This window comes from Hyla sarda, chromosome 4 (genome assembly GCF_029499605.1).
Source record: "Hyla sarda isolate aHylSar1 chromosome 4, aHylSar1.hap1, whole genome shotgun sequence".
In the NCBI taxonomy this organism is placed as follows: domain Eukaryota; kingdom Metazoa; phylum Chordata; class Amphibia; order Anura; family Hylidae; genus Hyla; species Hyla sarda.
Window position 1 is genome coordinate 113,080,296 of NC_079192.1, and position 17,772 is coordinate 113,098,067.

Genomic DNA, 17,772 nt, shown 5'->3' on the forward strand with positions numbered 1-17,772 from the left:
GCAGAGGTGTAAAAACGTCCGGTACATGACGGATGTTTTGTAGCATCCCTTAACGTCTGTTAATAATACATAATAACATACGTTTATTAACGGGTGAACTTCATAGTGTGAAAGCAGCTTATGCTGTTTTACTGTGTTAGTGTTTATTTATTTTTTTTGTTTTTTGTTTAGAACAATGTAACATTGCAACAAAAGTCTAACAGCTCTTACAGTAAAGAACCCCCGTCTGTGCTGGTGTAGAAACCTTCTTTCCTCAAGTTCCTTGATATATTTATACATAGTTATTAGGTCTCCCCTAAGCCTTCTTTTTTCTAAACTAAATAACCCCAATTCTGATAATCTTTCTGGGTACTGTAGTCCTCCCATTCCCCGTATTACTCTGGTTGCCTGTCTTTGAACCCTCTCCAGCTCCACTATATCATTCATGTACATCAAAACAAAATTGGTACCGATAAAAACTTCAGATCACGAAGATGTCAATTTTACATATACTAATTTTGGTGTAGTTTGGTGTAACTGTATGGACCTACAGAATAAAGATATGGTGTCATTTTTACCAAAAAGTGCACTGGATAGAATCGGAAGCCCCGAAATGTTATGGAATTTTTTTTTCAATTTTGCCCCACGAATAGTTTTTTTTCTCTGGTTTTGCCGTAAATTTTGTGGTGAGATGATTGATGTCATTATAAAGTACAATTGGTGGCGCCAAAAAAAAAAGCCCTCATATGGGTCTGTATGTGCAAAATTGAAAGCATTATGATTTTGGTGATGAAGGAAAAACGAAAGTGCACAAACGGAAAAACCCTGCATCCTTAATGGGTTAAGGCCTCCATGACACAGGCTAGGGTATGTGGTGTATTAGTATTATTTACATTTACATACTTTTATTTCTGTTTTTCTAATTGTATAGAGAGAGAATTTCATAGCCAGAGCACAAACCTCATAAATGCCATAAATACAACAAAAACACTGTATATGTATTATTTTCAGTAATTTACAGGGAAATCTGGCATCAGCATTTATGACTTAACAAAAAGCCAGCAAAAATGGCAACTTAAACACGGTGGAAAACACTGTATGTGAATTTAGCCTTAGGGTTCGTTCACATTGCTGTCCTGCTCCAATATATGGACCTCTGTCAGCAAGTCAGTCGAAATGACAGAAGTTGAGCGGAGAAAAAAAATGTTTCTTTCTTCAGTAAGCTACCAGATCCCTGATGGACCCCATTCAAGTGAATAGGATCCTTTGGGACCCGGTGATGACCCGGTGGTGTCAGTTGGGCTCTGAATAGACCCAGAACGGGATTGAGCACAAGTGCAATGTGAACCTAGCCTTAGATTGTATTTACATGTACAGTATCCTGTGAATATTTGATGAGCAGGATTTGAAGCTGTGCTCAGTCAAATAGTTTACATAAAACTTTGTACTGTAGAATAACACCTGCAGCTTCAAATACTGTACATGTACCCTCAAGTACTCTCGCAAAGTTTATACATCTTCACGTAATACCACGCTCGCTTGGTTGGGATGTATTGCCAGAAGCTGAGGCTCCCCTTAAAGCTGATGAGAGACTCATCAACAGTGACCTTCCTTCCAGGGACATAGGCCTCCCAAAATTTGGCCCCCAAGTGATTGATGATCGGCCTGATTTTATACAGGCGGTCATATGCGGGATCATATTGGGGGGGACATGCCTCATTATCAGCATAATGCAAAACATTTCCGAATGGCCTTGAATGGCCTCGAGCAGGGTCTGGTAAAGGACGTCCCCACTCCAATTTTGCCTGACACTGGGTTTTTTGACCAGGCCCATATGCAGCACGAGGCCTCAAAATGTCATTTCAGCTGCATTGACTGGGAACCAGCCATTGGGCCTAGCCAAAAGTGAGCCCGGGTTTGCGGCGATGAACTGTTGGGAGTACAGGTTCGTCTGGTCAACCATCAGATTGACAAAGTCGTCACTGAAAAAAAACCTGAAATAGTCCATTTCAGTGAACCCGACAATGTCAATCTTGATTCCTGAGTCGCCAACAAACTCAGGAATCACAGGCTCGTGGTCCGCTGGCTCAGTCCAGACAAGTTCTCCAGTACGGGGCACCAGTGAACTTGGCTGGGGGGCTTGACTAGTATGAGCGCCAGGGGGACTCATACTAGCATGGGGTACAGGGTCAGGAGCAGAGGAGGTTTGCGGCCTCGCATGGCAACGTCTCCGCCGCCTTGGTGGCTCATCATCAGAACTAGATGATGAGGAGGTTGAGGAAATAAGGAAGCTGGGGTCTTCCTCGTCCTCTGAGGCACTTTCAGTGTCGGAGGCAAGTATGGCATATGCCTCCTCCGATGAAAATGCCCTGCGGGCAATTTCCCTACTCTAATGGGGGGTAAAGTGTATATATGTGGTGTGGTGCAATACTACCTCCCTAACCCACCCTAACCTAACTAACTAAACCCGCCCTAACAGAAAAATATAAACTAAAAAGGAGAGAAAAACGTAAAAAAAAAAATTGGACTTCTAGCGCTAAAAAAGCCCTGCGCCAAAAGAAAGTGTGTACCTAATCAGTTGTGCGCACACTGATTAGCACTTGGTGGCGGCAGGGGGTGCAGAAGTCAGTGGGGGGGGGGGGTCTGGCCACTCAGCCCAGAACAGTGGCTGGTGGCACATACACAGACCCCCACACAAAATACCCAAAAAATAAAATAATAAAACGCTTAACCCCAAAAAAATGCACTCGCATGAACCCAAAAAAAAAACGCTGGTCAGTGATAAATCACTGACAGCGGTGGGGCAGGCCGCACACAGAAGTATGGTCCGTCCACACAACACAGGCCTGCTACTGGTGGCAAGGACCGCCTATAAGTGCGAAAAATTAAAATAAAAAGCTGCTATAATCCCAAAAAGTGCCTGCACCACAAAAAAAAAAAAAAAAACGCTGATAAGTACTACGTGGGACTGATCAGCGGTGGGTGGGCTTTAGCTAACGGTGGCGGACCGCTCTTTTATAACTAAGATGGTCCGGCCACACGTTTAGCAAAAAAAAAAAAAAAAGGTCTGCACCAAAAAGAAAACTCTGGCGGCAGACAACAGCGACCCAGTAGGGCCTGGATCACGCAGCTAAAGGTGCTAAGGACCTGCGGACACTTAAGGATGGTACGCTAAAAAAAATATATCTTTTTTTTTTAACTCCTAACTGTCCCTACCTAATCTAAAGCTTTCCCTGACTGCTTTCTGTGCCAAGGGGCCACAGAAAGGGGGCACTTTTTTAACACTTTTTTAACACTGAGGGGGGAGATGGCAGCACGGGGCTCTGTTCTGCACACCAGATCTCTCAGAAATGGTGGGAAGAACGGAGCAACATGCTCCTACACCCACCTCTCCCCTCAACATACTGCTGTGATTGGTGCGGTCACAATGGCCGCCAAATCACAGCTGTACTGGGGGGTGGCAACACCTCCCAGTACTGTATGGATGATGATGATTGGTGAAGTATGTTACACCACCGATCATCATTCTTATTCGGATCATGGGGTCACACGTGACCCACATGACCCGTAAGCGCCGCAGACCGCGGGTGAGTATTTGCCAGCGAACTGCGAGGACCCCCCTCGGCAATGTGCCGGGATGCCTGCTGAATGATTTCAGCAGGCATCCCGGTCCGGTCCCCGACCGGCTAGCGGCAGGGATCGGATTTCCCATGGGCGTACCATTACAACCTACGTCCTTAACCCCTTATGGACGCAGGGTGTTTCCGTTTTTGCATTTTTAATTTTTCCTCATCACCTTCTAAAAATCATCAATTCCATACTATGACTTATTTTTTGCGCCACCAATTCTACTTTTCAGTGACATTAGTCATTTTACCAAAATATCCACGGCAAAGCGGAAAAAAAAAATCATTGTGAGACAAAATTGGAGAAAAAAATGCCATTTAGTAAATTTTGGGGGCTTCTGTTTCTATGTAGTGCATTTTTTGGTAAAAATGACACCTTATCTTTATTCTGTAGGTCCATTCGGTTAAAAGGATACCCTAATTATATAGGTTTGATTTTGTATTACTTCTAAAAAAAAAAATCATAACTACATGCAGGAAAATTTACACGTTTAAAATTGTCCTCTTCTGACCCCTATAACTTTTTTATTTTTCTGCCTACGGGCCGGTATGATGGCTCATTTTTTGCACCATGATCTGATGTTTTTATCACCATTTTCATATTGATTGGCCTTTTTTATCGCTTTTTATTCATTCTTTCATTATATAAAAAGTGATCAAAAATATGCTATTTTTGAATTTAGAATTTTTTTGCGCGTACGCCATTGACCGTGCGGTTTAATTAATTATATATTTTTATAGTTTGGACACTTACGCACGCAGCGATACCACATATGTTTATTTTTATTTAAACAGTTTTGTTTTTTTAAATGGGAAAAGGGGGGTGATTCAAACTTTTATTAGGGAAGGGGTTAAATGATTTTTATTAACTTTTTTTTCCACACTTTTCTTTTGCAGTGTTATAGCCCCCCCCCCCCCCCCCTAGTGGCTATTACACTGCACATACCAATCTCATACACAGATCATTGCCGTGTTATCGGCGGTCGATTGCTCAAGCCTGGATTTCCGGCTTGGAGCAATCAATCGCCGATCGGATGCGACGGAGGCAGGCAAGGGGACCTCCGCTCGTGTTCTAGTTGATCGGAACATCACGATTTCACCACGATGGTCCCGATCAGCCCGGGAAACTTTGACTTTCATTTTAGACACGGCGATCAACTTTGAACGCTGCTTCTAAAGGGTTAATAGCACGTGGCACAATGATTGGTGCTGCATGCTATTAGCACAGGGTCCCAGCTTTCATTAGCCGCCGGGACCGACCCGGTATGATGTGGGGTCACGGCGTGACCCCTCGTTATATACCGGGCACAGGGCGTACAGGTACGCCCTGCGTTCTGAAGAGGTTAAAAATTAGACAATGTGATTTCATGGATTTCTTGTTTTCTCATTATGTCTCTCAAAGTTGAGGTATACCTATGAAGGAAATTACAGGGAGAACTGGGAGAAATGGGAGAACTGGGAGAAATGGGAGAACTTGCTCAATTGGTGGCTGACTAAATCCTTTTTTTCCCCCACTGTATATATATATATATATATATATATATATATATATATATATATACACATATGGATACCTAGGAGGAAAATGCCTTGTAGTTATATAATGGACAGAAACAGGGCTACTTCACACATGACAGCTACCTGAAATGACAGTTACATATTAAATAACTCTCGTTCCTCAAGTATTACTCTAATAAAAATGTTATATATATGTACTAAATGTATACAATTAAAGGAAATATATGTTGATGACCTGTTACTAAAACAGACTGGGTAATAAGAGAAGCAAATAACTGTATTTGCTATTTAATAAGCAGCAAGTTACATAATTCTTCAAATATACTTAAAAGGTGTGCATTACGATAATTATAAGATTACAGATCTGAACTCAAACAGCTCACTCAGCCTGTCCCTGTGCAAAATGACTATGATACACTCTGTGACCATAGCACATGGACTATTTCATTTCAGGGCAGCATGAATCACACAAACACCCTTGGAAACAAATATACACCAGTGTAGCACATTTTTGGTAATTTCATGATCGGTTTTATTGCATGCAGTTGCATAAAAATAAAATGCAATTACTGTACATACCGTGCCAGATAAAACACGCCTGATAATATAAAGTGAACGCCCAATAGTTGCATAATGTCTTACATAGCATATAAGCCACGGCTTGCATTGAGAATGTTTGGATCTAAATATACTACAACATGCAGAGTTACTGAAGTAGCAAATATTTAAAGGGGTTATCTTGCCACTTACATTTTTTGGGGAAAAAAGTCTAAGAATGATAAAAAAAATTGTAAAAGAAGTATTACTCACCTTACTCCATTATTTCCCCGCTACTCCCATTCTGATACTTATCAGGGCCATCTAGTTTCTACTCACTGGTCCCTTTTAACATGGATATGTGATCATTGCCACTCATTGAGTGCTATAGTAGGTAAACCTTGCCCAGTGATTAGGGTCCTAATGGCCCACTGCCAAATAAGAAGACGCCAGAATTATAAATGGCACATGGTAGATGGGGTGACCTTTTACAGATCTTGCAATGGGGCCTAGCAGTTTCAAGCTACATTACTGAGTAGAAAAATAATAAAGCCGAATTTTATATCGTATATGTGGTGAAAAGTGATGTAATTTCGAGAACTTTACAATGAAGCTTCATAGTGGTTGGAAAAGCTGACATGGCATAGAGGAACCAGAGAAGGGCTAATAATTGTTTGCATATGCTGCTAGAAGAGTCTGTGTTCTGTAAGAAAAAAATACCCATTTCTTCCATAAATGAACAGTGGTATACTCAGGCCCGGCGCTTCCATAAGGCAGACCAAGCGGTCGCTTAAGGGCGCACGGACCAGAGGGCAAAAAAATCAAGGCCTTTTTTTTTTTAAAGCTGTGTTGTGCCCCGCCGCTCGCTGGGCTGTGTTGTTCATGCCGTGTGAGTCGCTCGCTCATAGAGCGGTGCCCACGGCAGCAGAACAGCTCAGGGCCGTCTTTAACATGGGGCAAAAGGGGCAGCTTCCCTGGGCCCTGTCATTCCTGGGGGCCCAAAGCAGCTGCCCCTTTTGCCTTGTGTTAAAGATGGCCACCGCGGCTGGTCCTGCAGAAGGTGCGGGGTCCGGCTGAAATGCAGGGAGCAGTGCGGGCTTTGAGGGGTCCAATTGGAGGAGGCCGTGATGGGGAGAGCCGTGTGCATGCTAAGCTCCTGCAGCTGGGGGAGCCCTCCCTGTACCGCCGCCCCTGTATAATGTGACCAGCCCCTGCAGCCTCTTTAGCATTTTCAGTTGCTGCTCGGGCTGGTCACGTGCCGCGCACACCACGTCTGTAATGTCCCTGCCCGGCCCCGCCCCCGGCTGCTTATCACCACAAGAGAGGAGCGCCGAGGCCTCCAAGTGCAAGAAGAGGAGATTCGCCGGGGCCGCCTCAGAGCGTTACTTCTTGTGACTAGTGTTGAGCGGCATAGGCCATATTTGAATTTGCGATATTTCACGAATATATGGACGAATATTCGTTATATATTCGCTAAATTCGCATATTCATAATATCCGCGTTTTATTTTCGCATATGCGAAAATTCGCGAAAATTAGCATATAAAAAAATTAAGATAAGCTAAAATTAGCATATGCAAAAATTAGCATATGCACATTTTCGCATATGCGAAAATTCGCACACCAGTCTCACACAGTAGTATTAGAGCCTTCTTTACACCACACAAGCTGGAAGTAGAGAGGGATGATCACTGTGATGTGTACTGTGAAAAAATAAATAAATAAATAAAAAACGAATATTCGTAATTACGAATATATAGTGCTATATTCGCGAATATTCGCGAATTCGCGAATATGCGATATTCGCGAATAAAATTCGCATTGTGAATATTCGCGAGCAACACTATTTGTGACCCTCAGCAGCTGGAGTCCATGTTCCCCGTGGCTCAAGCCCCTTACTTCAGGTCAGATGCAGTCATGCAGTCAATGACCATATTCAGCACAGTATGTGGCCCAGTGCCTGGCTGCCTGTGCCTCCTCCATTACTCTGCTGGCAACACCTGCTCTGCACCCCCTACCCCTTATATAAAAATGTACTGACACCAGGGTGCAATGCTCTGCACCCTTATTTGTAAGGTTGCCGAGCATTGCACCCTATTGTCTGTACATGCTTATGTTAGAGGTAAGGGGTGTATTACATTACACCCTAGTGTCTGAACATTCATATATGAGGGGTATTGCACTCCCTTACCCCAAACTATAGGAATGTACAGACACTAGGGTAAATGCTCTGCACCTTTTCATGAGGTTGAAGAGCATTGCACCCTAGTATCTATACATTAGGGGTAAGGGAGAGCAATGCTCTGCACCCCCTTACCCCTAATATAGGAATGTACTGACACCAGGGTGCAATGCTCTGCACCCTTATATGATGGTGCAGAGCATTGCACCCTAGTGTCTGTACATTTTTATGTGAGGGGTAGGGGGTAGAGCATTGCACCCACTTACCTCTGATATAGGAATGTACTTACACTACGGTTCAATGCTCTGCACGCTCATATATGGGTGCAGAACATTGCACTTTGGTGTCAGTACATTCCTATTTTAGGGGTAAGGGGGAACAATGCGTCACTCCCCCTGCATCTCCACAAGGTGAAACTGGGTCCCTAGCAATGCTGCTGAGCACCGGCCGGGCCTCAGGAGCAACGGAGAAGACTAAGGATGAGATGCGGAGGGGAGGCTGGGGAGAACATAAATACAAAGATGGGGTGCAGGGGGGGGAAGCTATCGGAAGGTTGGGAGCCGAGGGTGAGGAGTCTGAGGAGGGGGAGGGGTTGTATATTTATGATTGATAAGGGGGGGGGGAGACGCTGGGGTTTTTATCAACTTATCACTGTTATCTGTGGTGTTACATAGGACTGCAGGGCGCATCTACTACATTATCTGTACTCAGAGAGTTATCACTGTGTTATCTGTGGTGTTACATAGGACTGCAGGGCGCGTCTACTATATTATCTGAACTCAGAGAGTTATCACTGTGGTATGTGTGGTGTTACATAGGACTGCAGGTAACATCTTCTACATTATCTGTACTTAGAGAGTTATCACTGTTATCTGTGGTGTTACATAGGACTGCAGGTCACATCTACTACATTATCTGTACTCAGAGAGTTATCACTGTTATCTGTGGTGTTACATAGGACTGCAGGTCACATCTTCTACATTATCTGTACTCAGAGAGTTATCACTGTGTTATCTGTGGTGTTACATAGGACTGCAGGTAACATTTTCTACATTATCTGTACTCAGAGAGTTATCACTGTTATCTGTGGTGTTATATAGGACTGCAGGTCACATTTTCTACATTATCTGTACTCAGAGAGTTATCACTGTGTTATCTGTGGTGTTACATAGGACTGCAGGTCACATCTACTACATTGTCTATACTCGGAGGGTTATCACTGTTATCTGTGGTGTTACATAGGACTGCAGGTCACATCTACTACATTATATGTACTGGTGGGCGATGCTGGAGTTTGGGGGTCGACTTGGAGTTAGAGCACTGCTCTAGGACATTTAAAAACTAATTTAAGTTACAGTGCCCAACTGTAAGATGCATCTATTGACTTATGGTTGTAAATGTTTTTTTTTTGCAGTAAACAAAATCCCCATCAATCAAGGATTACATGCAAGTGAATAAATTGCTTTGAAATGAAGGTTTCCAGAGAATTCATTTTAAAAAGGTGTTGTATGTATTGGATTTTTTATTTTTTTTTATATTCGCTATTGAAATATATGAAGACAAAAATAATCTATTGTTTACAAACTGAATTCCCATAGGGGGACATTTATCAAGGGGTTTAGTCAGGTTTTCTTTACTATAATTGTCGCAAAATTGTCGCAACTGCGACTACGTGTGTTTTCGTGTGACAATTTGCGTGAAGAACAAGAAAAGCAAGAAAATTCTAACTTGCTTATGTAGTAAATTTTTCTAAATGGATTTGCTTTAGTCAGGTATTTATTAACTGCGACAGTCACAGCTGCTCAATAAAATGTCGCAACGGTCGTAAAAATTGGCTATATTTACTCCAGCTCCAACATGGAGCAGGAAAAGCTACTGCCGCCTGGGCTCCGACATACTTTCTCCCCACTACCGTCACTTCGCTACAGGGACACTGCAGTGATTTACATCCCATCCCTCTCCCCTGCCAGCGCCACACAACTCCCATCTGTCTGCTAACTGTAGCAAGACTACAAGTCCCAGCATGCCCTTACAGTGAGTACACGCTGGGAGTTGTAGTCTTGTAGCAGCGGTATATTACATATACCGGTGCCGCAGACTCCTAAATCCCTTGCTGTCATTTCACATTTCCCGCCGGGTCCTGTGATTGGCCAGGACCAGCAGCAAATCACAGGACCCGACCGGAACATTGACATAACATTAGGGGATATAGGAGTCTGTCAGGGGGGGGGGGTCTGTCAGCACCCCCCCCCCCCCCCATGGCTTTCACCTCCGCTGGGCCTGTCCGTAACACCCAAATCCCCACCCCCCGGCCTTCACTTGCACTGTGCCTGGCCTCCGCTCCCACGTCTTTGGTTGCGCCGGCCTGACGTCCCTCCGTCAGTGACGTCACTCGCAGGGCACCCGGAGGGAAGGAGCGCTGCTCTGGATGGGTGAGTGTGTGTCTGTCTCTCTGTCTGTCTCTATCTCTGTCTGTGTGTGACTGTCTGTGTGTGTGTGACTCTGTGTGTGTGTGTGACTCTGTGTGTGTGTGTGTGTGTGTGTGTGTGACTATGTTTGTGTGACTCTGTGTGTGACTATATGTGTGTGTGTGACTGTGTGTGACTCTGTGTGTGTGTGTGTGTGTGACTGTGTGTGACTGTCTGTGTGTGTGTCTGTGAGTGTGTTGTGTGTCTCTCTGTGTGTGTGTTTGTGTGTGTGTTTGTGTGTGTGTCTCTCTTTGCAAGACTACAACTCCCAGCATGCCCTTACTGTAAGGACATGCTCGGAGTTGTAGTTGTGCAGTGCAGGCGAATAACAAGCTTGTCCCCTTCCCCAGCTGCAGGACTACAACTCCCAGCATGTCCTTACTGTAACGGCATGCAGGGAGTTGTAGTCCTGCAGCTGGGGGCAGGGGGCAAGCTTGTCACTTGCCCACACATCTCCTGCACCACACAACAACAACTCCCAGCATGTCCTTACTGTAAGGGCATGCTGGGAGTTATAGTCGTGCGGGGCGGGAGATGTGCGAGCAGGTGATAATAAATGTACTAACCCATTTTTTGTGTTTTTTTTCTCTTCTCATTTCAGATCCGTGTATTCTGTGGACTCATTCGGATTCGGTGGACTACTTCGATGACCAGCGTTTTTCTTTGTTTGATTTTAATAAAATGGTTAACGAGGGCTTGTGGTGGAGTGTTTTTTGTAATACGTTTTTTTTTAAACCTGTTATGTTTTTTCCTTACTTTATTTGACAGGCTTAGTAGTGGAAGCTGTCTTATAGACGGAGTCCATTACTAAGCCGGGCTTAGCGTTAGCCACAAAAACAGCTAGCGCTAACCCCCAATTATTACCCCGGTACCCAACGCCACAGGGGTGCCGGGCAGAGCCGGTACCAACAGGTCCGGAGTGTCAAAAATGGCGCTCCTGGGCCTAGGAGGTAACAGGCTGGCATTATTTAGGCTGGGGAGGGCCAGTAACAATGGTCCTCGCCCACCCTGGTAACGTCAGGCTGTTGCTGTTTGGTTGGTATTTGGTTGGCATAGGGGACCCTATGCATTTTTTTTTTAAATAAATAATTAAATATAAAAAAAAACGCATAGGGTCCCCCCTATTTTTATTCTCAGCCAAATACCAACCAAACAATAACAGCCTGATGTTACCAGGGTGGGAGAGGACCATTGTTACTGGCCCTCCCCAGCCTAAATAACGCCAGCCTGTTACCGCCTGGGCCCAGGAGTGCCATTTTTGATGCTCTGGGCCTGTTGGTACCAGTTCTTCCTGGCACCTCTGTGGCCATGGGTACCGGGGTAATAATTGGGGGTTAGCGCTAGCTGTTTTTGTGGCTAACACTAAGCCCGGCTTAGTAATGGACTTTGTCTATAAGACAGCTTCCACTACTAATCCTGTCAAGTAAAGTTAGAAAAAAACACAACAGGTTTTAAAAAAATTTATTAAAAAAAACACTCCCCCACAAGCCCTCGTTAACCATTTTATTAATATCGAGCAAAGAAAAACGCTGGTCATCGAAGTAGTCCACCGAATCCGAAGGATTCCACAGGATACACGGATCTGAAATAAGAAGTAACAAAAAAAAAAAAAAATAGTAAGTACATTTAGGTTGAAAAATAAGTGGAAAAAAATTTTAATAAATACACACACACGTGTGTGTATGTATATATATATATATATATATATATATATATATATATATAAATATATATATATATATATATATATATATATATATATTGCTGCAAAGTGGTGTTCTGTAGTCATTATTTGGTTTTTGCTTGTGTGCTAAAAAAAATGGTATTTAAAAGTGATTTATTGTTGTTTGCTCATGTAAGCCAAATTTATCAACCCCCTGTGATAGTATTATAAATATGTCATACATAGACAAAAAAATTGCAAGAAAAAAATGACTACAGAACTTGCTTACCAAAGCAACGATGATAAATGTCCCCGATAGTTCTCATTCTCATAGTAGCAAACATAAAACATTACTAATCTTCATAACAGAGGTCTTAACTTTGACCAACATTTACACCGTGGAAATAATGGTGACTATTAGAGAATAATACCTATTTTTTAATCAGGTCAGATTTCTTCAGCTATGACTGACCATTATTGGTTAAACTGAACAAATGTGGTTAAACTTCTCTGTAGTACTATATGATCAATGAGAGTCAATGTACTGGAGTTATGCCGTTCACGCTCTGTTCACAAGTGTAGTGTGTGGTAGAAGACTAGTGTCTGGCATAACAGATGTATTTTGCACCAGCTATGCCACTCAAATTTGCCAAAGCCTTTATTAGCTTTTATGATAAAAAGTGCATTGTATACTGAATTGACACATCTTGGAAAAAGCAGGAATAGGATATTCTTAGCTCTTTGTACATGAGTGTGTAGATATGTTGGATAGATCATCATTGAGGCATGTCTTTCATTGTAGTGGCCCTATTTCATCATTATGCCTGTTTCAGGATCAGTGGTGTCTCTAATCTCATATATTGACTATTTTCCTTATTCATGTGTGCTTTACGTGCTTTAACCTCTTCAGGACATAGGGCGTATGGATACGCCCTGCATCCCGAGTCCTTAAGGACCGAGGGCGTATCCATACGCCCGTGGGAATTCCGGCCCCCACCGCTAGCCGGTTGGGGACCGGAGCCGGATGCCTGCTGAAATCGTTCAGCAGGCATCCCGGCATATCGCCCAGGGGGGTCATTATGCCCCCCCATGTCGGCGATCGCCGCAGATCGCTGGACAATTCAGTCCAGCGATCTGCGGCGATTCCGGGTCAATCGGGTCTCCGGTGACCCGGTGACCCGGAATTACTGGCTGTTCGGGGCCGTCTCTGACGGCCCCGAACAGCCAGAGCCTGCAGGGGTGAGGTGGCACTGGTGCCACCTCACGATCGCCCTGATTCGTCGGCCGGATTACCGGCCGACCAATCAGGGCGCCTGCTGCGGGTGTCACTCCCGCACCCGCTCCGCCCCTCTTCCGGAGGGCGTGAGCGGGTGCGGGAAGACGACCCCCGGTGCTGGGGACCCCGATCCCCGGCGCCCCTGTTGGGATCGGGGCCCCAGGAGCAGCTGCGGCGGCGAGGGACAGTCCAGCGATGAAGCAACAGCAGGAGGTGAGTTACAGCCTCCTGCTGTTGCTTAGCAACAGCTCCCAGCATGCAAAAAGGGCATGCTGGGAGCTGTAGTTATGCAACAGCAGGAGGCAGACCACCACAACTCCCAGCATTCCCTTATGGGCATGCTGGGACTTATGGTTTTGCAACAGCTGGAGGCACATTATTTCTATGGAAAAGTGTACCTTCAGCTGTTGTCTAACTACAACTCCCAGCTTGCACAAACAGCTAAAGTGCATGCTGGGAGTTGTAGTGGTGCATCTGCTGGTTGCATAACTACAACTCCCAGCATGCCCGTTGGCTGTCGGTGACTGCTGAGAGTTGTAGTTTTGCAACAGCTGAAGGCACACTGGTTGTGAAACTCAAGAGTTTTTTTTTACCTAACTCAGTGTTTCACGACCGGTGTGCCTCCAGCTGTTGCAAACTACAACTCTCAGCAGTCACCTTACACCATGCACCGTACATGCTGGGAGTTGTAGTTTTGCAACAGCTGGAGGCACACTGGTTGTGAAACACTGAGTTAGGTCACAAACTCAGTGATACATAACCAGTGTACCTACAATTGTTGCAAAACTACAACTCTCAGCAGTCACCGACAGCCAACGGGCATGCTGGGAGTTGTAGTTATGCAACAGCTGGATGTCCCCCCCCCAATGTGAACGTACAGGGTACACTCACATGGGCGGAGGATTACAGTAAGTATCTGGCTGCAAATTTGAGCTGCCGCAAACTTTCTGCTGCAGCTCAAATTGCCAGCGAGAAACTACTGTGAACCCCCCGCCCGTGCGACTGTACCCTAAAAACACTACACTACACTACCACAAAAAATAAAATAAAAAGTAAAAAACACTACATATACACATACCCCTACACAGCCCCCCTCCCCTCCCCAATAAAAATGAAAAACGTCTGGTACGCCACTGTTTCCAGAACGGAGCCTCCAGCTGTTGCAAAACAACTCCCAGTATTGTCGGACAGCCGTTGACTGTCCAGGCATGCTGGGAGTTTTGCAACAGCTGGAGGCACCCTGTTTGGGAATCACTGGTGTAGAATACCCCTATGTCCACCCCTATGCAATCCCTAATTTAGGCCTCAAATGCGCATGGCGCTCTCACTTTGGAGCCCTGTCGTATTTCAAGGCAACAGTTTAGGGTCACATATGGGGTATCGCCGTACTCGGGAGAAATTGTGTTACAAATTTTGGGGGGTATTTTCTGCTTTTACCCTTTTTAAAAATGTAAAATTTTGGGGAAAACAAGCATTTTAGGTAAAAAAAAAAAAAAATTTTTACATATGCAAAAGTCGTGAAACACCTGTGGGGTATAAAGGTTCACTTAACCCCTTGTTACGTTCCCCGAGGGGTCTAGTTTCCAAAATGGTATGCCATGTGGGGTTTTTTTTGCTATCCTGGCACCATAGGGGCTTCCTAAATGCGGCATGCCCCCAGAGCAAAATTCGCTTTCAAAAAGCCAAATGTGACTCCTTCTCTTCTGACACCTGTAGTGTGCCAGCAGAGCACTTTTCACCCCCATATGGGGTGTTTTCTGAATCGGGAGAAATTGGGCTTCAAATTTTTAGGGGTATTTTCTGCTATTACCCTTTTTAAAAATAAAAATTTTTTGGGAAAACAAGCATTTTAGGTAAAATTTTTTTTTTTTTTTTACATTTGCAAAAGTCGTGAAACACCTGTGGGGTATTAAGGTTCACTTTATCCCATGTTACATTCCCCGAGGGGTCTAGTTTCCAAAATGGTATGCCATGTGGTTTTTTTTTGCTGTTCTGGCACCATAAGGGCTTCCTAAAGGTAACATGCCCCCCAAAAACCATTTCAGAAAAACGTACTCTCCAAAATCCCCTTGTCGCTCCTTCCCTTCTGAGCCCTCTACTGCGCCCGCCGAACATTTTACATAGACATATGAGGTATGTGCTTACTCGAGAGAAATTGGGCTACAAATACAAGTAAAAATTTTGTCCTTTTACCCCTTGTAAAAATTCTAAAATTGGGTCTACAAGAACATGTGAGTGTAAAAAATGAAGATTGTGAATTTTCTCCTTCACTTTGCTGCTATTCGTGTGAAACACCTAAAGGGTTAAAACACTTACTGAATGTCATTTTGAATACTTTGGGGGGTGTAGTTTTTATAATGGGGTCATTTATGGGGTATTTCTAATATGAAGACCCTTCAAATCCACTTCAAACCTGAACTGGTCCCTGAAAAATACTGAGTTTGAAAATTTTGTGAAAAATCGGAAAATTGCTGCTGACCGTTGAAGCCCTCTGGTGTCTTCCAAAAGTAAAAACACGTCAATTTTATGATGCAAACATAAAGTAGACATATTGTATATGTGAACCAAAAAAAAATGTATTCGTAATATCCATTTTCCTTACAAGCAGAAAGCTTCAAAGTTAGAAAAATGCAAAATTTTCAAATTTTTCATCAAATTTACGGATTTTTCACCAAGAAAGGATGCAAGTATCGACAAAAATTTACCACTATGTTAAAGTAGAATATGTCACGAAAAAACAATCTCGGAATCAGAATGATAACTAAAAGCATTCCAGAGTTATTAATGATTAAAGTGACAGTGGTCAGATGTGCAAAAAACGCTCCGGTCCTTAAGGCCAAAATGGGCTCCGTCCTGAAGGGGTTAAAAGTGTATAGATGCAATTTTATCTACAAAGATTGTTGTTTCTCTATGAGCTACAACAGAGTACATGGAAAGTCAACTTGGAAGGGTCATCAGACACCATGCTAGAGGTATTGTCTGGGTGGAGAACAGCCGGGTCAGACTTGATTAGGCTTAACAGGACATCAGGTCAGCCAAAGATGCAGCTGTTGTAATAGTAGTTTGCCAAAAAAAAAAAAAAATTTATTGCAGTGTATTAGAGGATGTCAACTGAGCGAATCTAAACTGTAAGTGCCGGCCCGAGAGCCTTTTGTCACAGTTAGTTTTAGCAGAATTACTGGATTCATGTGAAATGTCCCAACCTTACTTTTGGGTCTCATTCACTCATTGTTAAAGGGAACACTTAAACAACACAATGTAACTCCAAGTCAATCACACTTCTGTGAAATCACACTGTCCACTCAGGAAGCAACACTGACAATCAATTTCACATGCTGTTGTGCAAATGGAACAGACAACAGGTGGAAATTATAGGCAGTTAGCAAGACAGACCCAATAAAGAAGTGGTTCTGCAGGTGGTGACCATAGACCACTTCTCAGTTCCTATGCTTCCTGGTTAATGTTTTGGCCACTTTTGAATGCTGGCAGTGCTTTACTCTAGTGGTAGCATGAGACGGAGTCTACAAGTGCAGATCATCCAGCGTGGCACATCAATCAGAGCTGTGGCAAGAAGGTTTGCTGTGTCAGTCAATGTAGTGTCCAGAGCATGCCAGTACATCAGGAGATTTGGAGGAGGCCGTAGGAGGGCAACAACCCAGCAGCATAACCGCTACCTCTACCTTTGTGCAAGGTGGAGCAGGAGGAGCACTGCCAGAGCCCTGCAAAATGACCTCCAGCAGGTCATTTTGCAGGGTGGTATGAGGGGCCGACGTCCACAAGTGGGGTTTGTGCTTACAGCCCAACACTGTGCAGGACGTTTGGCATTTGCCAGAGAACACCAAGATTGGCAAATTCGCCACTGGTGCCCTGTGCTCTTCACAGATGAAAGCAGGGTCACACTGAGCACATGTGACAGACGTGACAGAGTCTGGAGACGCAGTGGAGAACGTTCTGCTGCCTGCCACATCCTCCAGCATGACTGGTTTGGCGGTGGGTCAGTAATGGTGTGGGGTGGTTTTACTTTGGTGGGCCGCACAGCCCTCCATGTGCTTGCCAGAAGTAGCCTGACTGCCATTAGGAACTGAGATGAGATCCTCAGACCCCTTGTGAGACCATATGCTGGTGCGGTTGGCCCTGGGTTCTTCCTAATGCAAGATGATGCTAGACCTCATGTGTCAGCAGTTCCTGCAAGAGGAAGGCAGTGATGCTAAGGACTGGCCCGCCCGTTCCCCAGACCTGAATCCGATTGAGCACATCTGAAACATCATTTCTCGCTCCATCCACCAATGTCATTGTTGCAATACAGACTGCCCAGGAGTTGGCGGATGCTTTAGTCCAGGTCTGGGAGGACATCCCTCATGCCACCTCATCAGGAGCATGCCCAGGCATTGAAGAGAGGTCATACGGGCACGTGGAGGCCATACGCACTACTGAGCCTCATTTTAACTTATTTTACGGACATTACATCAAAGTTGGATCAGCCTGTAGTGTGGTTTTCCACTTTGAGTCTGACTCCATATCCAG